The 26,742-nt window shown below is 36.8% G+C and overlaps 1 long non-coding RNA gene across 1 annotated transcript; it reads right to left on the bottom strand.

The window, feature by feature from the left end:
• Positions 1–321: 321 nt before the first annotated feature.
• Positions 322–26,350, bottom strand: LOC123683896. Its single transcript, XR_006748065.1, has 3 exons — positions 26,266–26,350; positions 466–493; positions 322–396 (listed from the first exon to the last, which is right to left on the bottom strand). It is a non-coding gene; the product is annotated as an uncharacterized LOC123683896 (long non-coding RNA).
• Between the last annotated feature and the right edge of the window lie 392 nt (positions 26,351–26,742).

The raw sequence follows: 26,742 nt of genomic DNA, 5'->3' as shown, positions 1-26,742 counted from the left end.
TAAACCGACTGAAACAATCACAGGAAATCGTTATTCAACGCAATTAATGCGTTTGAGCCGAGGATTGAAATACAAACGGCGGAAATACTACGAGAGACAAAGTGATTTTATAGAATGACAGTGCTGAACCCCATGTTGCGAAAGTAGTCAAGACATTTCTTTCTTTGAATACAAATGGAGTGACGAAGATTTTTTAGTGAACAAACTCAATATTATTTAGTGTTCTACCAATCCCATCAAAAGAGCAATCTTATGTGCACACTCTGTATAACTGCATATTAAATGTTGTGAAATTTTCAATGTTGAACATGGTAAACTCACCTGAAATTATAGATCCTAATGCCAAGAATTTGAATAGCGAAGCAGCATGTAACATATTCCCATTAAATTTAAGCTCTGCAAAAGAAAGCTGAATGAAAATGTTGGCAGTTCAATGGGATTTTTTTTATCGTCGTAAGTACCTACTTATATTTTCATAACCTCCTATTTGTTTCTGAAACAAAAAAAAAAGAGTTTAATATGAGCCCTATGAACTGCTAAAAATCAAGTAGCTTGATATGATTCAAGTACTTGATAAGTGAATACTTGACTTGAGATTGAAAAAATACTACTTGACTTGAGCTTGACTGGATATAAGTCAAGCTCAAGCCTAGTAGTTTGAAAATCCAGCCAAGCCGTGAATACCTAGTCAGTAACTTTTTAACGCACGATCATTAATGTGCCAGATGTACCCTTGGAGACCACATATCAATCAATCAATAAGTTTATTAAGACAATTGTCAATAAACATACAATTCGTTACAGAGGTTTCCTAATGAATCCTGTGAGTAACATAAAAATAAAAAATTTCCTCAATTACTCCCCGCAAAAATTGAAGTACTTATGACCTATAACTATTCTATAATTATAATTTTCAACATTCACTAACTTAACCTTAACTCTAATATACACATTATGTGCAATCTCATTCTCCACAACTGTCGCAGCAGAGATGTTTGTTACCTTCCGTATTTATTTTTTCGTTCATCATGTCTTTTTTCACTGTATTCATCCATCCAGTATACCTTTATGTTTTCTTAGATTTGTCGTTTTCATTATCTTAGGTGACAGTCTATTATGACTCCTAAATATTTAATATTTTTTACACAAGGTATACGTGTATTATCATCCATTTGTAACTCCTTCAATTCAGGTAGTCCAGACTCATATGACGCGAACGGTATACACTTTGATTTCTCCAGATTGAGAGTCAGTTTATTACGCTTGAACCAATTTTGTAGATTTGGAAAATCATTTTTTACTTTCAGTTCCAAGTTGGTCCAATTTTCTGCTGCATATTGTATTGTTGTTGTATATACCTATATACAGTTATGTGGTCCCCAAGGGCGCTATTGGCGCAAGAATGAACGCAGTTTCAAAAGCTACCGACATATTTTTTCGGATATTGAGCCGAGATCGCAGAAAACATCAAGCTAGAAATTAATACGAATATATTTCGCCAGGTACGCAATAAACACTACTTCATTGACAGCTAACTTTTTCACATCGTTTTCCTTGTAACTACTCTATAAATTCGAGGGCCTGATAATTCCAACGAACAGTTGTTAATCACGAACTGGTTTTTCGTTTACAGCCAATCCGTTCAAATTATTCTCTGAGGAAATCGCTGATTAGGTGTCTAAATAATAGGCTGGATATATGAACAGTCCAGTCCAATATATTTGTGAATATCTGTTTTTTTTTTGAAAAAACGAATTCTTGCTGAATTATTCTACATAAAATGAAGAATTTCATTAGCGTGTTTTATGGATTTTGATAGAGCAAATTTGTTGAAAGGAATCGGATCAATGCAAGAAAAATCAAGGATTTTTACGATAATCCATCATCATAAAATGATGTTTTTGACCTGAGATTAAACGAATCAATGTAGTGAACTTTCCCAAATTGAAATCAAGTCCATACAGGTCAAACAAGCCCACTATCAGTCATTACCAAGAATTTTATCATACATTGAAGGAGTTGTCAACTCTAAGAACAATTAAATTTACAATCTAAAATTTCGGGAGATATGTAGGAATGTGTTCAAACAAAATAATATATTCACAGTGTACGGTTTATATATTTATGAATGTGCTGTATTTCTTCATAGGAACAGAGATAAATTCATTGGACATATCACTAGTAATAAGTATAATACAAGAACAAAAATTTAAACTTTCCAATACACAGATTAACTTTGAGTGAAAAACATCCCGGATATAGTTGTATAAGAATTCTCAATCAGTTACCTGATAGTTTAAAGAATATGAGTAGTCCGAAAATTTTTAAAAATAAAATGAAATCATGGATTATAAATCTTGAACTGTATGAATTAGGAGATGTTTTCAATGCTAGATTTAATTAACTATGTTTGATTGAAGGTCACTGTTTCATTTCAGATTGTCATCTTGATAGATCTTATTTGAAATAAAGAAATATTATTGTTAATAATATACCATTCTATGATCTAAATAACTAATTCACAAAAAAACTCTCAGTTTCATGTGTTCTCCTCGGAAAAAATCATTTTATCAAAGAACTTCACAGTAATAAAAAAATGCCCTTTTTATCTCATTCCAGAAGCTTGTTTTTATTTCCTTTGAATTGATACCATAGCAACTGCTTAGTTCCGACCTTCTCCAATATTTCCGGACACTACACACTGAAGGTTTCGCTAGCGAAATAATGCTCATAACTAATTACTTTCAATCAAAACAATAAAGACAGAATATAATTGCCTCCACAATTAAGTGCACTGATATAGAAGGCAGGACATCTCTATGTACTTCATTATTCTGAAAAGGGAACAAGAAAAATGTCATACGCGAAGAGCATTCTCATTTGGATTCGCACCAAATTGTTTTTCAGTAAATACGACTAGGTACCCATGAGAAACACAGGCTGTTGTTTTAATATTGCACGGATTCCACTCACCAGTACTTTAACACCAAATTAAAACTCGAGTAGGGTTTTCAAAGAATTATACTTTTCGTTTCTTATGATATTCGTGCTGGGAAAACCTGAAGCAGAATTGAACGTGTGATTTGGACAATAGCAACGATTGTAGAAATGAATTCGTTTATAAATTTAGTCTCACATTCAATTGTATTTAATTGCACTGACCCATATGTAGGGATATCAGATTTCAATAATCAATTTTTATCTACAACATTGTGTAAAATTCTATATCACGCACAAAATATGGTGTGTAAAGTTCTATTTATTCAAAACAATGCGAAAATGTTGAATGACGTAAAGCTTCATAAATGATATATTATACCAAAAAAAAACACCGGTTCTATCGATGACAATAACGTGTAGGTAACATTCCTTTTTTTATAGTATACATTGTCTTCTCCAGTAGTATCTTCTTGACAGCCCTATTGAATGCGCTCAGTGATAAGCGCTAGGTGATAAGAGCTAAACATCCTCTGTGAAACCATTGTAAAGCTTCAAGCATACCTATACAGGGTGTTCCTAAATTGAACGTACAAACGAAAAGGGGAGATTCCTTAAGTGAGTTTAAGAAAAAAAAGTCCCATAAACATGGGGTCGCAAACGTTTCGTTTTCGAGATACAGAGTGTTGAAGTTTTTTCAAGTTTTTTTCTCATAGTATCTACACTTCACAAGATATTCAACTGAAATTTGGCATAGATATTACATTTGAGAGTTCTCACCACGTGACATGGCAATTTCGATAGAAGATCTACAGGGTGATATTTTTTCTGGAACACTGCCACCTGTTCTTCTGCAGAACTTTTTTTTGGTGAGCAACTGTTAATTTGAAAAAATAGAAAAATGAGCTTTGTTCTTATACTAAACTTTTCGGTCTCTTGTAGTTTTGTCGTATCTACCAACGATTTCGAGAAAAAAAATTTTGAACGATTCTCTCGAAATCCTCGTGAAAATCCAAATTATGATGGGCAGGCCACTTTGAGTGCAACTCTGTTTTTATTAGCCATTAACGACATATGCAACCTTATCAAAGCCCCAATAAAACTAGTCGAATATCTTGTGAAGTGTAGATACTATGAGAAAAAAACTTGAAAAAAATTCAAACTTCAACACTCTGTATCTCGAAAACGAAACGTTTGCGACCCCATGTTTATGGGACTTTTTTTTCTTAAACTCAATTAAGGAATCTCCCCTTTTCGTTTGTACGTTCAATTTAGGAACACCCTGTATAATTTGAACCTTGTTGTTTCCTTCTGCTTCTCAGTTCTAGAATAGAAAACTTATATTTCTGTCACGTGTTGAAACTTGGAGATTCTTGAAAAGTTCTTCTGGTGACCATGCACATAATTCACGCAGATGAGTATGAAAACTGCTACTATGGTTACAATTTTTCTATTCCTGAAGACATCTCTACAACTGTCAGTGCTTTTCATGCCCTTATTGCCTTTTTATGATGTGGAAGAACTTTTTAGGCGTGACTGCTTCGGTCCGATTAGATGATACCGTATGTTGCAAGGAAATGCTGAATACTAGTTGAGCTTGGCAATTTCGGTTGTTGATATCTGCTTCATTTTCCTTACCATAGAGATTGCTGTCAAAAGATTCTTGCGTAATTTATCAATATTCATACCCAAGCTCAAAGAAATCTGGGACTCCAAACCCAGATACGTCAGAGATGAATCATCATTCTCTCTATTGCTTAACAAAAGTCTTGTTCATCATGAGGCAGATTGCAGAAAACCAGTCCAGAGCATCTGCTTCGCAGATACCACCCTTAGCTCGAATATCATCTCCACAGTTTGAGAGATTCAGAAATGTAACATCATCGGCATAGTCACAACCCTTATATGCTGGGATATTCTCATATATGTCGTTGGTGGAAACGTCGAACATTTCCCAGTATGGAACCTTGCGGGATCCCAACCTCCATCTTTCTTAGTTAAGATACAGTGCCATTTCTGTTCACCGTTGATACGTTGAGAGAAGTTCATTCGATTTTCCTTTTATGCGATAGGAATGGAGCTTTTCCAGGAGAAGTTCATGGCAGACGATGTCAAAGTCTTCTTCGACTTTGTTATAAGCCTGAAGAACATATCTACCATAGCTGTTATTGTTGACTTTTTGTTTCTAAAGCCATGTTGAGCATAATGCAGGAGCGATCTGCCCTCAAGGAAATCTGTCAATAGGTATTTCAAAGCCGACTCAAATATTTTCATCTTCTGATGCCAAGTCAGTAATTTTTTTGTTTGAGTTGTGAATGAAACAGTTTTGTCTGAACAAAGTTATCGAGAAAAAATGAGCCTCTGTACTGAAACTGATTTTGTAAGCAATTTTGTAATGCTTGTTGTTCAATGGTGTTTATCTTCATTGTTATATTTTTTGTTTACTCGCTTCCTTATGAAATCTGAAATATCAATGTGCTATTGAGACTGCCAAAAATGGAACTCTAATTGTTACAACCTCGAATTAGTCGAAAAAACGAAAAACATTTTACAAAACCCAATATGATCTATTCTTTGCCGCGTTGCTCGACTTAAGTGAACACACACTACCGTACCGTGCATGAACGCACTTGGCGCCAACGTGTAGATACGCCTTTAGGGGGCATTACAGTGATCATCCGTCACGAGATGAGGATCGTGTCGAAATGAAAACGTAGAAGGAGAACCAGAAGGAGCTTTTGCATTCAGGGCCCTTCCGGGGAAAACCCAATTTGTTGGTCATTGAATGAAATGATACCGACATATTTTTGGGATATCTTGTTAGAGGGAGAGTGGCACGGGTAGCCGCTAACGACAATCCGCGATGCGGCCATTTGCTATTAGCCGAGAGATGCATGGATAATTTATATCTGAGGAGCAATGAAGTAAGAACGATGGCCGGCTACTGAGCAGAGCGGCAACAGTCTGCGATGCCAACCTAATGAGATTTTCGCTCTCAAAATTGCACCAGCTGCTTGTTTCCCATTCCGGCAGCTCTCGAATTCCACCATCGCGCGGTGTTATTGTAGGCGAGCATAGCAATCGAAATCTGAATAAGAAAATTTCATAGTCTTCGTCGCGGTACCGACCGAACAGATAACGGTAACTCTGTGTCGCACTTTGATGATTTATGGAAGGAAGACGTGAATTTTTCTCCCCTTTCCATTATTCCTTGTCGCCTGATGGAAGTTCGTTCCGTTGGGCGGGGATTCATCTGAAGAAATGCTGTCGACAAGGACTCAGCCAACCCGTTACAGCTCTGGTGCTGGCAAAAAACACAATTAGTTACGTCTAGCACGAAGTTTATCGTAATGGTACCAGTGGAGGATTAAGACAACTGGGGGTTCGAAGTGCAAGGCAGATCCGGGGCCTCTTCTGATCAAAATCAAAAATTTGCACTGCACTGCTAGGTGTAGGCAATACGCAAAGAGATTATTGCTTTCAGAAAATTTCATTTCAGTATTCTGTATTGCAGAATTATTGGAAGTGCGTTTATCAGTTCTTAATAAAAATTACAAAATGGTTTACAATGGTTACAAGTGTTGATCATTTATTTCTAGTACAATGACTGCCAGAATTGAATATTTTGTGATTCAATAATGTAGAATCCAGTTGTTGTCCCCTGTAAATAATTGAGATGGTCTACAGGATGCTTGGAGACCTATTAGTTTCTTCAAGTGTCGAGGGTATGACAGTTTCAATGAATTAACAGGGAACGAGTTGCTTTTGTATATAACTTAGAAAGGAAATGTTAATTCTTCGAGATATCGAAGACATGTCGGGTCGATTACTCGATTGTAAATCTTAGGAGATTTACTGGGGTTGGGAAAGATCGAAAACAAGACGGTTGTACCAGATGTGTCACATCTGTGTATCACGTTCTAGTCCTTCGAAAATATTCGATTTCCAGGAATCCGCGAAGTGCTTTGTGGGCGGTACGGCAAAACTCTTATTGGACTGGGGTGGTAATTGGTACTTCCCCCGATATCGGAGTGGTTCTAAAGGTGAGGTCAAGCCGGAAGAAGGGTAGTCGATCTTCAGTTGAAGTAAGTTCAAGTTAAGCCTAAGACGAGTTAAGAGCAAGTTCGGTCGGTCAACTTAAGACGTACGACGTAAAGACGGTTCGCGGACTAGATTAAGACGAGTCGCGAACGAGTTAAAGACGAGACGTCCGAAACTAGAATTAAAGACGAAGACGTGATATGCGAAGACGTTTCGAATAATTAACGCTCTAATTAAAGACGAAATTCAGTACCGTAGTGAGAAATTTGTAATTAAGACGTAACTAAGATCTTCTCAATACTTAATTTGTACTGTATAAGTGTGGCTTTGTAAATAGATGTAAATAATTCAAAACAGTTTAATTATCACAAATCCGACAAAGTCACGGAGAAGAAGACGAACGGCAGGTAATCGAATCATACCTACAGCCTACAATAATATATGAGAATAGTTCTCAAAAAGGAAGGTTTATAAAGTGAGTAATAGCAATATTTATTTGCTCAAAATAATTATATCAATATTGGAAAATATATCAAAATGAAGTTCCTTCTCAATTGATGCCTGCGAAATGTGAACTAAAAATTGAATTGGTCCATATGATTAGAATCGTTCCCTTTGATAATCATTGTTCTTCCAGAATCTGAAATGAGTCTATTAAAGGTTCATGATTGTTAAAGGATAGAGCAAGAAAATGGCCCACTCGTTCGCTTCCCTTGCGTGAAAAGTTTTTATAGGGTATTTTGTTTTTACAGCATTTCCATTCTTTTCGTGGAGGCTTTTGAATGAAACTTCATCTCAGAGGATCTTAAACGAAGGTATCTGAGGTTGTTTGGAACATATCGTGTAAAGGCAAAGTTCTAGTACAGGTGTAAATTCAACGGTATTCATTGGGTTGGAAAGGATTTTTTGAGAAGAATGTTCAGTGGCGGGGTAGCTTGCCTTACCAAGGCTACGTATCAAAATTTTTTTGAGAGCCCCTTATTTTATATGGAATGAATGGGAGCAGGTACTCTCGAAAGCGTCAAATATCTATCGTCAATAGTATATCCATATCCCCAGAAAAAATCCAAAGGTGATGTAAGTATAACCAGATCTTGGTGGTTAATTCACATCAACGAAACGAAAAATTACGCGTCCTCGGAATTTTTCAGAAATTAATACAAAAAGAGGGTTGTTGCACCATATTACTGGTTTCACTAATTTCGCATGAAAAAATCGGTAATAATTTGGCTATACCGATGAGAATAGACGTTTTGAGTGACAAAGAAGGCCAATCACTCAACCAGACCTAATTGCACACTATACAGTAACTTTCTGAGGATGTAATGTTCTCTCATCAGTGATATGATTTTCTCTCCCCCATATGCGACTATTCTGCTGGTTAACATTGACATCGAGTGAAAAATGCGTTCAAGTACCTTATCGTCATATTTTCTACGCATTCCATGGTCAGCTGGTCCCATTTTTTGTGTCAAGTTAACCTTATAAGGATGGAGAACCAAAATACGCCATATCGTGCCGTTAGAGAAGCCCAAATGTTATGCGAGCCGAGGAATGGATACACATTAACTTACAGCAGCAATATTTTCGGTAAAGCGTTCATTTCGAGGATTATGGGCCTTAAGAAATCATTAAGAGATCCAGTCTCTTCGAATTTATTCACTGTCTTACCAATTGTACGCTCAGATGGACGATTATGTCAACGTTATTCACAAAACGTACTATCTACAGAATCATTATTTTTGTAGTAAGTTTTCACAATTTTCATACTCTCAGTAGCAGAAGAACGATGCATTTTGTTGAATATCTAATCTTCAACTAATCATATGATGATGAAGTTCTGTTTGTTATATAGGGTGTTTTTTTCGAGGTATATAACTTTAAGTTGGCATAACTGTTTGAAATTTAACAGCTGTCAAGTGATTTATTCTCAGTTTAGATTGGCAATTCATCATGAATAGACTCACGCCTGAACAACGCTCACAAATAGTGCAATTTTATTTCGACAATAATGGTTCTGTGCGGAATACGTATCGCGCACTACGTCTATTAGCGATGAAGCGCACTTCTGGTTGAATGGCTACGTCAACAAACAAAACTGCCGCATTTGGAGTGAAGCTAATCCTCAAGTGTATGTCGAAACACCGTTACATCCAGAAAAACTGACTGTTTGGTGCGCTTTATGGGCTGGTGGAATCATTGCTCCGTACTTCTTCAAAAACGATGATGGCCAAAACGTTACAGTCAATGGTGATCAGTATAGAGCCATGATTACTAACTTTTTCATTCCTGAATTGAACAACCATTATGTCCAGGAGCTGTGGTTCCAACAATACGGCGCAACATGTCACACAGCTCGTGCCACAATCGATTTATTGAAAGACACGTTTGGTGACCGCCTAATTTCACGTTTTTGGACCTGTGAATTGGCCTCCAAGATCTTGTGATTTAACACCGCTAGACTACTTTCTGTGGAGCTATGTAAAGTCATTGGTCTATGCGGATAAGCCACAAACCCTTGACCATTTGGAAGACAACATTCGCCGTGTTATTGCTGATATACGGCCACAAATGTTGGAAAAATTCATCGAAAATTGGACGTCCAGATTGGACTACATCCGAGCCGGCCGTGGCGGTCATATGCCAGAAATCATATTTAAAATGTAATGCCACAAGATTATCTTGCGGATAAATAAAATTCATGTCAATCGAATAATCCATCGTTGTTTTATTGCAATTTAAAGTTCTGTAGCTCTACAAAAAACACCCTTTACAAACAGGGCTGTGAAATCCGTACTATGACATGGATAACCTAGTATTTATTAATTCGTTTGATAATATAGGTGGATTAAAGGTTGAAGACTTTATTTTAATGATTCATTGGAAAAAGTATGAGATTTTTATTTTTTTATTCTCAATCGTCTGCTCCGTAGATTTGAAAAAAAATTGGGATGAATAACAATTTTTGGCAATGTTTCCACATTTTTCTTTCATTTTTGATAATAACATTCGAACAATTACTTTTAACGTTCCTTTACTAGGATTCATAACGCAGAATTTTACCACTGTGTATTGTTCCATCGCAAGTTCCTCCAAAACATCTAACTATTTCACCATTCCAAGATCCCCAAGGCAGTAATCTAGAAATATGATAATTAGAAGGGAAGTTATGCTATGGAAAATAATGTAGGTACCTGGTCTTTACCCTAATAGCGAATATCAGTCGAGATGAAGTAACAGAGGTGGATGTAGTGTTTTCGTTCAACTCTTGCGTTAGGTTGTTTGGTTAATAAAGCTACATTTTCATTAAACTACAATTAGGAATTCCAAGCAGCGGTTGAGGTTTATTAATTCGCACAGTTTTTTCAATTTTAAGTGGTCAAGGGAATAGGCAATTTCGAACAATGCAACAGAAGGAAAGAAATAATTCTGTCCTTGTTCTATTATTTTGGGAAAAGCAAGGAGAAAGCTTGAACGATTAATATAGCTTGAAAAGTGTTGATATTGACAATGTTTTCCATAGTTAGTGCTCTACCTTTCTTTTTACAATGAAATGAACATCCATTGATTTCTCTCAAAATCTCTTATTAGAAAACCCTTTACTATAGCTTATTATTTGCTCGTAGGATTTTTAAAATCCTAATATTAATGAAATAAAATATTATTCACAGTTTCATCAAGCATAGGCACTTCTCACTGATATTTTAAGCAACCTGTTACGACAATCAGTAGGTACTGAGGGTTTACAATTAGAGAGAGTTGAAGAGAAATCTATAAAATCCGAATAATTATCAGATTACATCGAATATTATCACAATAGCAATAAGTACAGGACCGTATTTCAAAAAAGTTACAAAACACATGAATTTTTCCGTTTGCTACTCCTTCGACAAAAGTGTGTCATTTCTCTGAAATTTTCAAAAAATATATATTTCGAAGTCTCAAGGAAAAAACTCAATAATCTGAGTACTGCCCTGAAAATATTGAAATTAAATCAATCGCTTTGAAGGGCTGCAAGAAGTTAATGAACCCGAAAAATTTGAAGAAAATCGGACTGCTGATTCCCAAGTTATGGTGGTAAGACATTTAGGCCAATTTGCACGAATCAGCATGTATCTTCGAAGCAGAGATCCTAAGGATACAAAACAAGTTACTTTTCTGAAAGGCCTGAATGACCTGCATTCACCACTAGGCTATGGTCAGTCACTCCTGTTACACCCTGTATATTTGTTCTCGCCTAAAGGTTCCATTTTAGAATTATTCATAGTCTAACTGGAAGGGACTCTTAGGCCTCAAACTCTTCCTCAGTGGATTTGAAAGAAAATTAGAGAAAGAACGCAATTACGTCCATATTTCTTTCTCACATCCTACTTCCATTCAGACTAGTGAAACTGGAAGAAACAATTACAATGTTTCTCCTTTCTGGTTTATAACTGAACAACATTTCAGCATACTGCATTTTCCATTACAAGTTCCTTCAAAACATCCAACTATTTCTCATCATAAGTAACACCATTCTAAGGTTCCCAAAGCGGTGATCCAGAATTTTCATAATTAGGCGGAAGCACCTAAAGCGGAAATGTATATACCTGGTCTCTATGCTTACAACGAATATTATTCGAGATAAAATAACGAAGGCGGGTACAGATTTTTTTCTCAAACTCTTGCTGGTAGTTTGTAGTATACTACATCTACATTTTCCTTATTCTGCAAAACTGGATTGAAAGCAGCGGTTGAGGTTTATTGATTTTTATTCTGAAGGATTTAAATTGAGATCATGGATAATCTTATTCGAAACATACATAATTCAACCTCAGAATATAAAAAAAATCCCAAGATCAAAAAACACTGAATATAATACATGGAATATGTGTTATCAGCTTTAGAATACTTTCCTATTCTAGGCTGCTCAACCCAGCAAAGAAATTGACAATGGAGAGTGAAAAAGAGTTTGCATTTCAGGATATACGTTGTAGATGTCACTAATTTATAGATGTGCTAAACTAAGGTTTGACACACTGTGAAAGGATGAAATTTGTCCCTCCCGAATGTTTTGAACGAGCCAACAGATGTCAAAGAAGGAATAAGTAGACCTGAACTCCCTGTAACTCGAGAACGAAACAATGAATCTATAATCTGCTTTATAATATCTCATTATTTCGAAAAAAGAGACCCGGGGTCCTTGAAGATTTTTTCTCTGAGTCTTATGGTTCTCGAGATGCTTTCAATGAGTATCAAATATACGACACCCACAACTATTGTGGGTTGATTTAGTGATAATTGTTATTATCAAAAACATAGAAAGAAAACAGAAGAATATTGACCAACTCACCATGTCTGATAGATGCAAAGTGAACCGGAAAAAGTATCAACTCCTTTCCTCTCCGTTAAAATCGGTTTCCCTTCCAGAATATGTATGAGAATTGTTTCATCTGGCGGTTTAATAATATCGAACATAGCTCCATTCGTTCAATATGTTGCTGTAACGAATTCTTGCTGAAATGTGCAGCAATAGACACATAATCGAAGCATTGAACTCCGAATGTGTTGAGGATTTCCTATGGGAAGAATTTACATGTCCGTTCTTGGATTTATGGATTCAACTTGATTGTTCGAGAACGAATGTTGTATCAGCGATATTGAAGCGGAATCATCCTTTCTAGAAGATAAGTTACCTTGTTGAATGATAAAGTTTCAGAAATGATATCTTCGCTCTGGATGTTTTATCATTTCGTCAACTCAGTGATGACGATCAGTGATCAAATTTAATTTTGCCTATCCATTCGCGAACATGATGACTCTCGAAAGGAAAGACCTAGAAACTTTATATTTTCAGGATAGGTTTGTAGAGGGGTTTTTTTTTCAGAGCTATAGAACTTTAAATTGCAATAAAACAACGATGGATTATTTGATTGACATGAATTTTATTTATCCGCAAGATAATCTTGTGGCATTACATTTGAAATATTATTTCTGGCATATGACCGCCTCGACTGACTCGGATGTAGTCCAATCTGGACGTCCAATTTTCCATGACATTTGTGGCCGTATATCGGCAATAACACGGCGAATGTTATCTTCCAAATGGTCAAGGGTTTGTGGCTTATCCGCATAGACCAATGACTTTACATAGCCCCACAGAAAGTAGTCTAGCGGTGTTAAATCACAAGATCTAGGAGGCCAATTCACAGGTCCAAAACGTGAAATTAGGCGGTCACCAAACGTGTCTTTCAATAAATCGATTGTGGCACGAGCTGTGTGACATGTTGCGCCGTCTTGTTCGAACCACAGCTCCTGGACATCATGGTTGTTCAATTCAGGAATGAAAAAGTTAGTAATCATGGCTCTATACCGATCACCATTGACTGTAACGTTCTGGCCATCATCGTTTTTGGAGAAGTACGGACCAATGATTCCACCAGCCCATAAAGCGCACCAAACAGTCAGTTTTTCTGGATGTGACGGTGTTTCGACATACACTTGAGGATAAGCTTCACTCCAAATGCGGCAGTTTTGTTTGTTGACGTAGCCATTCAACCAGAAGTGCGCTTCATCGCTAAACAAAATTCGCTTATGAAAATCGGGAACAACGGCAATCTCATATTGGGCCCATTCGACGAATCTACGCCTTACTTGATTATCGTGAGTCTATTCATGATGAATTGCCAAACCAAACTGAGAATAAATCACTTGACAGCTGTTAAATCGGTCGCCATCTTATAATAATAATAATAATAATAATAATAAACTTTATTGATCCTTCCTGACATTAAACAAATGTATAGGACAAGTCATATAAAAATAGTATACAATTTCATAGAGAGAAAAAAAACAAAAAAAAAAAAAACAGATTCAAAGAATGGAGTCCCTAAGGAACTCTCCAACACTATAGTAGCATCCTTTAATCAATAGCAACTTTACTTCTCGCTTGAAAGACCTTCCATTCATTGATTTCAACCTACTAGGCAAACGGTTGTACAATTTAATGCCCATAAAGCTCGGTGAGGACTCATATTTAGCTGTACGATGTTTGGGGAAGGCTATGGTATCAGTATGGCGTGTTTCATACCCATGAAAGTCAGAGCATCTCTTGTATTTACTGATGTTAAGGTGGATATAATTGAGGCAATTAAGAATGTAAATACATGGGAAGGGAAGCATACCAAATTGACCGAAAATCGGACGACATGAATCGCATGGCCGAAGTCCGAAAATAAGTCGTACGATACGCTTCTGAGAAATGAAAACTCGACTTGACACTGTCGAGGAGCCCCAAAGAACCACGTTGTAATTTAGATGACTGTAAACCATGCTGTAATAAATAGTGAGTAGCTCCTCGACAGGAAGACAACTCCTGAGACGCAATAAGGCATAGTAAGCACTGTTCAGCCTCCCACAAACATGATCAATGTGGAGATGCCACCTAAGGTTTCCGTCCACATATAAGCCCAGAAATTTCACGTCGTCGGTCGCCCTCAATTCTTCCTGTTTGTGCTTTATAATGAAGGGTTCGACACTCGGGTTATCTTGATTCCGAAACCTAACTATTACCGACTTCGTCATATTGAGAATAAGTGCGTTTCTGTGGCACCAATCAATGAAACACTGTACTATCGTTTCGCACAGCGACTTCAATTCCTGCAAACTTTCCGCTCCAATAGCGATAGAAGTATCATCAGCGAACATTATGAGAGTATGGGCTACAACGTATGCAGGCAGATCATTAATAAATAATAAGAACAGAAGCGGGCCCAGTACAGATCCCTGAGCGACACCCATGTTGTTGGTGTATTCGTCAGATGAACCGTCATTCAATCTCACATAAACTTTTCGATCAGATAGAAAACTCTTGACCCAATCAAGAAACACGCCCCTGAATCCCATCTGATACATCTTATTCAAAATGAAGTCATGTTGCAGCGTGTCGAATGCCTTCGACAGATCAAAAAAAATACCTGCCACGTAGTCACCGCCATCCAGGCAGCTGTAAACATACTCGAAAAATTCACAACCGGCCGATTGTGTCGACCTGCCATGCCTGAAGCCATGTTGTTGACTCGATAGTATGGAATACTTTGTCAAATAATTGTACATGCGATTATATATGACTTTCTCTAAGATTTTTGACAATTGGCTAAGGATGGAGATAGGTCGATAGTTTGTTATATCTTGTGCGTCACCCCTTTTATGGACTGGTATAATCCTCGCCAATTTGAGGATAGTTGGGAAGTGACCAGAGGACACTGATTCATTCAGCAGAGCAGCCAGGGGTTCAGATATTAAAGGAGAAATGAATTTCAGGGCCCTGGCAGATATCATATCAGGACCTGCGCTACTACTATTCTTCAGACAGCAAATGGTGGATGAAACTTCCTCGGCAGTAGCGGGAAAGAAGAAGAAATTACAGTTTAGGGAAGTCTGCAAGGTGCATGAACCAGACAAGAAAACGCCAAAATGTTTAAGTATAGAGACAACATTCACTTCAGTAAAATATTCGGCAAAAGCCTCCGAAACCTTCTGGGGACAGGAGATGAGTTCCCCATCGACCCGTAGTGTAATCTTTTTCTGAGATTCAACTTTGATGTTTAATTCGTTGTTTACTAATTTCCAAACTGTTTTGCAAACGTTATCGGAATTAAGTATAATTTTTTTATTATAATTCAATTTAGAGTGTCTTAATAATTGGTTGTACTCAGTCTTTGCTTTTTTATATAAGTATGAAGTCTCAGGAGTATGCAAGTTTTTAGTGAGCCAGTGAAGGTTCTTCAAATTGTCTCGGGCTGAAATTATCGTTTTATCGATCCAGCCGGGTTTTTGTTGAGAAGATAATAGATGTACATATTTAAGTGGAAAAGCTGCGTCAAATGCGGACTTCAACAAAGTAACAAAATTCTCAAATTTATCTTCAAGTGTGAAAACAGAATGAAGCCCCTGAAAATCGGTACTCCCGATCAATGAATAGAAAGTCTTCCAGTTATTATCCGACATAGTTCTTATCATTTTTCCTCTAGGGGCACAGGACTCACAGTGACGACATATATATTTCAGTAAAATTGCTCTATGGTCACCAATGAACGCTTCGAACACAGTTGCATTAATAAGCCGCAAGTCGGCACTAGTAGCTACATAGTCAACCTTTGTGGAAGAGGTTTGGCCATTCATATTAGTAACAACTCTAGTTGGCTCTCTCGAGGTAACCAATAAATTATGACATGAAAACAAATCATTTAAAGATCGAGATTGTGTTGACAGGGAGAAATAATCTATGTTGAGATCTCCACACAAAAAAATTACATTAGAGACAGTACTACAGTAAGCAAGAACATATTCCAAGGATTTAATAAACAAGTTGAAGTCACCTGAGGGAGGTCTATATACACTAATAACACAGAAAGTATTCTCACCAAATTTAATCTTAACTGCACACAGTTCACAGTGCATTTCCACCGAGTATTTGGCCACATTAAGCTGTTGCACTTGAATTCCCAATTTGACATAAATAACAACACCACCATGTTCACGGATGGGTCTGGTATAAAAAGAGGCTATCTGATAACCAGCCAACGACATGTAGGGTAACCGCACAGAAGAACACCAATGCTCGGCCACACTCAGTAAATCAGGGCTGTAAGAACTAAGTAAAACCTCAAAAGACGATATTTTGTTGGCAATGCTTTGTGCATTTATTTGCATCAGTTCGAACTTTTTTATTTGCATCAGTTCGAACTTTTTAGAACCGCTACTTACGTCGTCTTCACGATCCGATATGGACTCTACAATGGCGTACTTGTTTGCTGATGTTGACTCTGGAGGGCTATTGCTTCGCTCTGGTTGCTGTTCTGTGAGGTTTACGAAAAAATTTGTTGATTGTGATACCTTCCGGCCAGAAAGCGGGATCCAGTAGCTGGGACTGAAACTCAGATGGAAATGACAGCTTGAAGGAAGAATAGACCTCAGGTTGTTTCGAGTTCAACTTTTCACAGACAAGATTAGGAATCCTGTTATTCAAAAATTTCTTGAGATCAGCTATAGACGTTGCAGGACTCAGTCTGGACACATGTATGTAAGAAAGCTGTTTCTTGGGGACACTGGTCAAGGCATTTGAAGCGGATGATCCAATTATGGGCCTATTATTTCTAGGATTCTTTTCAACACGAGAGACTTCGGCTTTTGATCTACGTTTAGATTTATTAGATTTATTCCCCCTCCCAACAATGACACTCCATTCATGAGGGCCAGAATCCGCCAGCACCGACACGCCGGAAACCGCTCCGGAATCCGAGACATCCCCAGATGGACCAGGATCAAGCGTCGCCACTTCATCTGTAGTAGAACGCTCGCCAGACAGCGAATCATCGGGAACAGGAGCAAGCGTAGACACTCCGTCTGCAGAACGAATTTCAGGCAGTGAACCACCTGAAAGATGTGACGGTATCTTTATCTTATCAAGGGAATTCCGTTCAGCTGTTTTCATCTTCGTTAAGGTGTTTTTGTTCGTTTTTAATAATTTTATATCCTCGACGAGTGATAAGATTTGTTTATTTTGAGATCGAATGAGATTCTTTAACTGGAAAATCTCCGATCTTAGTGGGCCGATCATTTCGGTCATCACAGAACGAATGGTAATTATCAGCTGACTCTCACCCTTCGTCGACTCTTTTGAGGGTTCTGGTGGGAAAGATCCTGAAGCATCCACTAACTGGCAATTTTCACATAACCACTCATTAATTAGTCCGTTTGTTCGCATTTCATTGAAAGAATCAATTGAAATGTTAAGGCAACTTATATGAAAACAATTTTCACAATTTATACATTTGATAGAATCATCTTGTCTATCAATTTTATTATCACATTGAGAACAACTTATTCCGCGTACGCGTGTCGCCATGATCGAACATACTTAAACAGTAAAGCCAACTTAAAGTTATATATCTCGAAACAAACACCCATTATTTCAAATTTTCGATCCAACAAGAGTTCCGTTAATGGGATCGTTCCAAAATTTGATTCTCTATTAATAAGGAAGCTATGAATTGAGTTTTCCAATAGTAGGTTCACATCTGAATAGCCCGCTATTTGTACAGTTGTCATATTTTCACATTTGACAGCTCGTATTGTTGACCAAAAATCTAGGCTTATCGATTTGGCTAAGATTAATGATATTTTGAAAGAATGTATTGGAAGATATTGTAATGTAAAATACATTTTGCAAGAAGGGTTTCCTGACGGTGTTTCTTTACGAAGAGGTGATCACAATTGGCTATCGAGAACTCGTGATTTGACACCTTTAGACTTTTATCTTCGGGGCCACGTGAATGATACCAATGCTCTACAATCGATTCAATACCTATAAGATGGAATTTTTATAGTTACCGAAAACATATCTAAAATTTCTCTAGCAACAGACCTGGCTAAATTGAAATTCAGTTCGTAAATAGGACTTTCCATGAGTGCGTTAGTATGATTGCGGTAACGAGCGAATTAAAATATCAAAGACATGAACAAACCAGCAGATATGACAAGTTTGACAGCTATCAGTTCGGTTGGTACATTAGAGAAAGGGAAAGGCATCATTAGAATGACAAATTTCAGTAGGATCGTATCATCAGAACCCTTCATCAAGATAAACTAACCGACAACAATGAATTCATAGTAACTCATATCTCTCAGATGGAGATCGCTTTAGTTGCACGTTAAATTCATGTTTACATCTGCATTCAGGGTCTGGCTACACAAAGACTCGTGACCGTAGTTTGTGGATTTGAACTACTAGCTGTTGAGTTGACGCGGGACACCATCTGTAAAGCTCTACAATCACTTGAGGTGACCTCAAGACTTATATGATATCATATTGAAAGTGAGTCATCAACGTCATATTCGAATGACCTGTGTGAAACACTCCTATTTGCTTCGACTTGAGAAATTTGAATTGGATTTATAATACTATAAGTTAAGTTGAGTTTTAAGTTCTACGGCTTCGACTACCAGGGCCATTAGCCGTTTATAATACTATGTTTCTTCACTTGAACAATGCAGCAACGATATACTAAAAGGTTTCAGTACGCTCAACAATTCCTCTTTTGTTTCACCAATTAACGTGGATATCCGATTCTGTTTTCGATTCAACGATTTCTGGAATTTAATAAATGTAAATTTAGATCTACAAGGGCCTGAGGAATAAGAGATTGCTATACTTCACAAACAGTAGGAAGTAGTCAATGAGGCTAATAGCCTTACTTGAAGCACACTCGAGTATCGTTTTATGTATTGGAATAGGATTCCGTAATAATGGTTAATGACTTCGAAATAAGATCTTTTTTCCTATTCCTTCAGCCAATTATTTAGTTGCACAACCTTTTAGGTCTTTCGGATCCTTCAAATAATACCGCGCATGCAAGAAGTCTTGAGATTTGCCTCTTGTAGAGGGAGAGATTAAATTGTTTTAGTAGACAGGACTTTGTTTTGAATTGAAAGCAATGCCTGAAGTGGAATATTTTTGGAATTAGGAAACTTCGAGAGTCTATTTCATTTTCAGGAATTTCTGATTTCCTATCTGATTGGATGAAAACATTAAGAGCGAGAATTCCACTTTGGAATATGTTAATAATATAAGTACCTATCTATTTTCTTTGTCCGAAGCATTTCATATTTTTATATTACATATGCGAACAAATTTGCTTCCGCCGTTTTTTCCGTGATTCGAGGCTTTTTTGTAAAAATCTGGTTATACATTTATGATTCAAAGTACTGGCCAGTACTTTCTCCCATCTTTCGGGCAGCGTATGAATCCCGCGTTGAAAAAACTGATCATCTTTTGAAGCGATCCACGAATCAATACAATTTTCTACTTCTTCACAAGACCGGAAGTGCTGGTCAGACTGGCCGTTTGCCATTGATCGAAAAACAAGTGATAGTCCGAGGGAGCAATGTCTGGAGAACACGGCGGGTGGGGTAGAACTTCCAATTTCAACGTTTCCAAATATGTCTGGACCATTTTCGCAACATGAGGTTGAGCATTGTCATGCTGTAAAATCACTTTATCATGTCTTTCGTTGTATTGCAGCCTGTTTGTCTTTCAATGCTGCTCAAACGCAATGATTGCGTTCGATAACGATCGCTTCTGATTTTTTCAGTCGGTTTTAACAACTCATAATACACTGCGCCGAGCTGGTTCAACCAAATACTGAGCACGATCTCGGAACCATGCGACTATTCGGTTTGGCTGTCCACGTGGAAGCATGGCTGGAATATCCTCATGATTTTCGGCGCTTGGGATTATTGTGATGAACCCATTTTTCGTCTTCAGCCATAATGAGATGCAGAAATCTCTTCCGTCTTTGCCTTGCATGCAGCTGTCACAAGCAAATAAACGCCGTTCAACATCTCTCGGCTTCAACTCGTATGGAACCCAATTTCCTGGTTTCTGAGTTTTCCCATGACTTTCAGGCCTTTTTAAATGGCTTGTTGCGTCACTTCCAATGATCCTGCCACTTCTTGTTGCGTTTGACACGAGTCTTGATCAAGTAATATCTCCAATTCTGCATCATCGAAAACCTTCTGTCTTCCACCTGGTATTCGACGTCAAAATTATCGCTTTTGAAGAGTTGAAACCACTTTCGCCACGTTCTTTCACTAATTGTGCCCTCACCATAGATAATTGAGAGCATTCGATGATTTTCAGCCGAAGATTTCTTCATATTGAAATAGAACATTAAAAACTTTCGCAAATGACTAGAATTCGGCTCGTAAGCTGACATGTTTAATCGAGAATAACTTTATAATGCAGGCATAAATCGACGAATATTTCAATGGCGTTATTTTATTTTTAGAACTGGTCATGGTCGTTGTAATAGTACCCTCTTCAAATGGCGTTCTATTGATAGCCCACTATGTGAGTGTGGTGTAGAAGAGACCATTGACCACTTGGTGAATGATTGTCCGATTTATAAATTTCATGATGGTTTCCAAGCTATCCATTCAGTTTCAGATTCTTTTTTAGAATGGGTAGTTAACTTCAAATCGATATAATGAAAACTAATATTTAGTACTCCTTTCTGCTTCTTTTCTTTTTGTTTTAGGATCCAATTGGAAATTATAGATTCGTCAACCGAAAAGAGAGGATAAAGGAAATTTTGTTTTGGTTGAAGAGGAAGTCCTTCAATATAAATTATGTCAGCTTATTCTGTAGACGTTTACACAAACCAGTCACTACACCGATACGGGGAGACAGAGTTTTTGCTGAGGTTTTTATCTGTTCTCTTGTATCATACGTTGAAATGTATGATGCCCCGTTACATTTCCTCTGCTAATACTGAGATTCATCGACACATATGCTTGATTGTTTGAAATTAATATTTTGTATTGCTCTTTCTCAAAAGAATATATATATTTTATGATATCTGGGATATATTTGTTCCGATTAACACTTACCGATACAGACATTTATTGCAAAGCAATAGATACACAGAATATGTTGTTTAGAAAATTAAGGACTTTGGGTCTTCTCAGATGTATAACGATAATGCAAGTCGAAAAATCAGTTTAAGTTTTCTTTGGACCACCTAGTATGAGTGTTTTCACAAGGATAATTTTTTTTCAACTTCATGAAATACGAGAGTTCAAAAGCTCCTGACTACACGTCACTCCTTTCCTGATTTTCCTTAATAACTCACAAATCGGAAAGTGCAGATGAATCAGATTTTCACCGTACTCTGCTCATAGAACATAATATGAACAAAACTCTCCGTTCTTAGGTTTCTCATTCAAGAGGGATATCAAATTCGTGATGAGCCTTCCAGTTCGAGGAACGTATTCTGTGGAAATCTATTTTTTATTTACGTAGTCAGCAAACAGACGTTCGAACTCCAATAAAAACTGCTTCGGCACCAGTGGCTGAATGCAGCTAGCTCGTGAAAATGACTGCTTCGATGAAAATTCATACCCTGTAGCAATTTCACACGTAATGAATGCTGGATCTATTGTCACGCAAGTCCGGCTTTATTGGCTGTTCCATCACAAATATTTGAAAAGGAGCGCATAATACTTGATGGAATTCTGCGAGGACACTTTTACCACCGATGGATAACTAGTCGATATCTTGCATCGCTCCATTATACGATTCTTAACAGTTGATTAATTTTTGCAAGTCTCGTATGATTTAGTTGCTGCATGAATCAATTTAGTATCTTTATTTTATTCGTATTCGATTCGTCTCTATTTTGAAGACTTCTTCCATGTTTAACATATAAGGGGAATTTTTTTAGAGCTATAGAACTTTAAATTGCAATAAAACAACGATGGATTATTCGGAAGATAATCTTGTGGCATTACATTTTAAATATGATTTCTGGCATATGACCGCCACGGCTGGCTCGGATGTAGTCCAATCAGGACGTCCAATTTTCGATGACTTTTTCCAACATTTGTGGCCGTATATCGGCAATAACACGGCGAATGTTGTCTTCCAAATGGTCAACGGTTTGTGGCTGATCCGCATAGACAAATGACTTCACATATCCCCACAGAAAGTAGTCTAGCGGTGTTAAATCACAAGATCTTGGAGGCCAATTCACAGGTCCAAAACGTGAAATTAGGCGGTTACCAAACGTGTCTTTCAATAAATCGATTGTGGCACGAGCTGTGTGACATGTTGCGCCGTCTTGTTGAAACCACAGCTCCTGGACATCATGGTTGTTCAATTCAAGAATGAAAAAGTTAGTTATCATGACTCTATATCGATCACCATTGACTGTAACGTTCTGATTCCACCAGCCCATAAAGCGCACCAAACAGTCAGTTTTTCTGGATGTACCGATGTTTCGACATACACTTGAGGATTAATTTCACTCCAAATGCGGCAGTTTTGTTTGTTGACGTAGCCATTCAACCAGAAGTGAGCTTCATCGCTAAACAGAATAAAATGGACGTAGTGCGCGATACGTATTCCGCACAGAACTATTATTTTCTAAATAAAATTACACTATTTGCAAGCGTTGTTCAGGCGTGAGTCTATTCATGATGAATTGCCAAACCAAATTGAAAATAAATCACTTGACAGTTGTTAAATCGGTCGCCATCTTGAACAGTAATGCCAACTTAAAGTTATATACTTCGAAATAAACACCCGTTACTATATAGCTTTCTTAATTTTTCGAATATATACTATAGCTGCATTCTAGAGAATAGAGCACAGATTAGTCATTAGTGAATCGAACCTTATTGTTCGAAACCATTTCTGACTCAAAATTACAGATATCGTCCCTAAAATATAAAACTTTCTGTTCAAGAAATGAGCGAAAAAATATCTATAGACACTCGTTTAAACTTTTACAATATATTCCATAATAGCCAAGATAAAATGGTCGATTTCTGAAAATTTCGAAAATGGACTATCACCAAATCACCAAAAGCACAGTATTAATAAAAGCTAAAGAAAATACGTTTGTGATATTTTTGATTGAATCAAAAACAGGCACGTTTAAGCTTAAACTGCGCATTACTCTATCTCTATTTATCATTCAGAAACCCAGCAAAACCTATGAATTTGAAACACCTGTACAGTCCTAGAGTCACATGAAATATTGCTTTCACACATCGAACTACTTGTTTGATATTTCATGAAATTTCCGTTCTGTCAGTTTCGTGCACACCATTCCTCTAGATTGGTGGAACGGGGTTTCTTATTAAACTCCAAGAACTCCATCATGCCTGATCTGGGGATCAGGGATGGGACAGGGATCTTTATCTCCCTCTCGTTTATGAAATAATGTGAAGGCCACCAGTTCCAGGTTATACTTCACCTCAATAATCTGAGATATGACAAAATATCTAAATTAGGTTGGGAACGTCTAAACTCTCTCTAAACTGTTATTCACTCAGCTTTACTTAATGACAAGATTGTGCAACTGAAAAATACTAGGGTCCTACTCATTTATACTTGACATTCATTATTATTATTCTTTATTACTAACGTAATTATTATTTTATGAAGCTATTTATTCATAAAAGAAACAGAATCTGAAAACACGGAATATTCCTTCGTTTTATTTTTCGAGAAATTCAGCGAGTTATAATTATTTCAAAAATTTCAAAGTAATATATTTTTGAGCGCTAGTTTTCGAAAAAAGGAGGCCCTACCATTTAGTCACAATGTCTGTAATTTTCGTTCTCTGAACTGCGAATGGTTTCAAAAGACAAGGTTGAACCCACTGATGACAAATCAAATATATTAGAGATATTACAGTCACCTTCCTGTTTTGACAGCTTCAAGCACTCATGTTGGAAGTAAATATTTCAACTAGTCCTCTGTATTGGGTTTTACCTGTTTGTATTCCTATTTGTCTTAAATATACCAAGTGTCCCAAATTATCGTAAACAGGCAATATCTCGCTCATATTATTATTATTTCAATTTAATAAGGAAATGAAAAAATTCTAAATGATGTATAAAAAGGTTCTTATATTTGGCAGCCCTGTGGTAGCTACCCTTCACTTTTTATTTTCAAATGGCATCCCCTGTATAGTGCTTGTCATTATATTTCGTAGACAACAATAGCACATACTTGGTATTTTTTTCTAAAACAACAAAAACATTAAAATTTTGTAAGGTATGAATTACAACCAAAATACCTACTATGCAATTCAAAAAACGAAGAAACATTTAAAGCAAGTGATCGAAATTATTTATTATTTGCAAATGGGAAACTCCCAATACCCTAAGAAAACATAATTTACTACCACAAACAACAAAAGAAAGTTTTCGCTGATTTATATCAGAACTTGTATCTTTAAGTTTGTTTCTTCGGTTACTTAAAGAGCATAATTAGATTAAAGTGGGAAGAAAGTTGAACTTCACCGAGTCGAAACCAGTGATATTTACAGAAAATCCCGGTAAATGACAAGATAGATCCGATGCCGAATTGATTTCCATTTTCTCTAAGCAACTTCCGTTCCTTCAAATCAAATTTGAAGTTCGAAATTGATCAGACTATGTTGAAATTTAGGGTGTATTGTAGCAATAACAACTCAAATGTTCATGACAAATTATAAGAGTATCGTATCATCAGAACCTCTCATTAATATAAATTAACTGTCATCATGATCAAATCCTGAGAGTAATAAACATAGACAGAGGAAGCATATGTAATTTTCAGTAAGACAATTTTGTCCCCAACATGAACTGTCAAATTTGACATGAAGCGCGCGGAAATGAAAACATATCAGTGATACGATATTTCATTAATTTCGCGAGTTTCTCCACAAAGGATGCACTTGTTATGTCCCATAGTGAATCAACGTTTCATATTAACTCAAAATATATTGAAATAAATACCAATAATATATCAGAAATTCGGAAAACAAACTTCAAGCGCGCCAAACGAAATGAAACAACCGATGACACTAGAAGAGCAAAAGTTGCCAAACCTTGGATTTCAGAAGGAAGATACATAAATAATAAATATTCTGCTTATTATAAATTCGACAATTAGGAAAAATATCGGATTCTAAATATTCAAATTATATTATATTGATTCGGGAATCACTCAAATAGATAAATTTCATCCAATATAATATACATTCATAACAATATAGTAAAATTGTGGATTTGAAAATATATCACAATCGGGCAACGTAACCTAACCATGTTGGGGACATGTAAAAATTGCGTATACTCCTTCTATCTATGTTTATTACTCTATGATCTCGAACCACATGCATGAACGAGCGCTCAAAAGCTACTGATGCCATGTCACTACTTTTTTCGAATTTTAATATTCTGTTCAGCATTCTGAATATGAAGAAAAGAGAATAATTCACCAACAGAGAAAGGATACATAATTTGAATCAATTACCTACGTTAACCTTCTTTTATCCAGTCCAGAAACTTTCCTCACATCTCGATTTAATTGTTGATTTGAAGTGAAAGAGAAGAGGAAAGTATTATTGGAAATGCGTTTATGGTAAAATAATTTTCAATAAAAATACACTCGATACAGCACAAATGACTTTTTTGAAACTTAGAAATTATCTTCATATTTGAATAAAATATTATGTTTCTTGTTATCAGAGGAAATAAAAGTGTATTGATTTCTATCAGAGTTCGTATATCTGAATTTGTTTTATCTGTTTTTTTGTAAAAATCATAATTGCATTGAAGGGAGATGAAAGTTAAACTTTACCAAAGTCAGGTAAATTAGCGAAAAACCTGTCAGATAGATCGAATGCCGAATTTTTTTTTCATCGAGCAATCCCCGTTCCCGCAAATCAAATTTGAACTTCGCAAACTTACTTAGATTGAAGGTCATACACGTAACGGTGCGCGCTGTTGCGTCCAGATATATCCCGAATATCCGCATCCAGTATCGGGGGCGCTGCCACGGAAACTGGATGCTGTTCAAGTTTCCCCTAACAGAAATTTTCCGAAAGCTCAGCGCATGCACAGTTCTTCTTTCATACCACCTCCTTCTATGAATGGCCGTTAATTGCAGAGAAGACGCTCTTGGCTCTCGGACAGTCTGGGAGTTAATCAGATGATACGACAGCAGAGCGTCGCTTGTTATCAGACATCTAACCGCTAATGCTGCTCTCCCTCCCTGGCAAACCAGCAAAGTTGTCTTCTAACTCCGATGGTTCGTGACTATTTTATTTTATAGGTTTCATGTTTGTACTTTCAATTGATCAATTTATTATATTAAAGCTACCCAAACTTCAAGTGTTGGCGCGGAGAGCCGAATTACTTTTTAAAGGATAGAGCACACTTTATTAG

This window comes from Harmonia axyridis, chromosome 7 (assembly GCF_914767665.1).
Source record: "Harmonia axyridis chromosome 7, icHarAxyr1.1, whole genome shotgun sequence".
NCBI classification, from domain to species: domain Eukaryota; kingdom Metazoa; phylum Arthropoda; class Insecta; order Coleoptera; family Coccinellidae; genus Harmonia; species Harmonia axyridis.
Note: the sequence above shows the minus strand (reverse complement) of the source record. Positions and strands in the feature narration are given on the sequence as shown.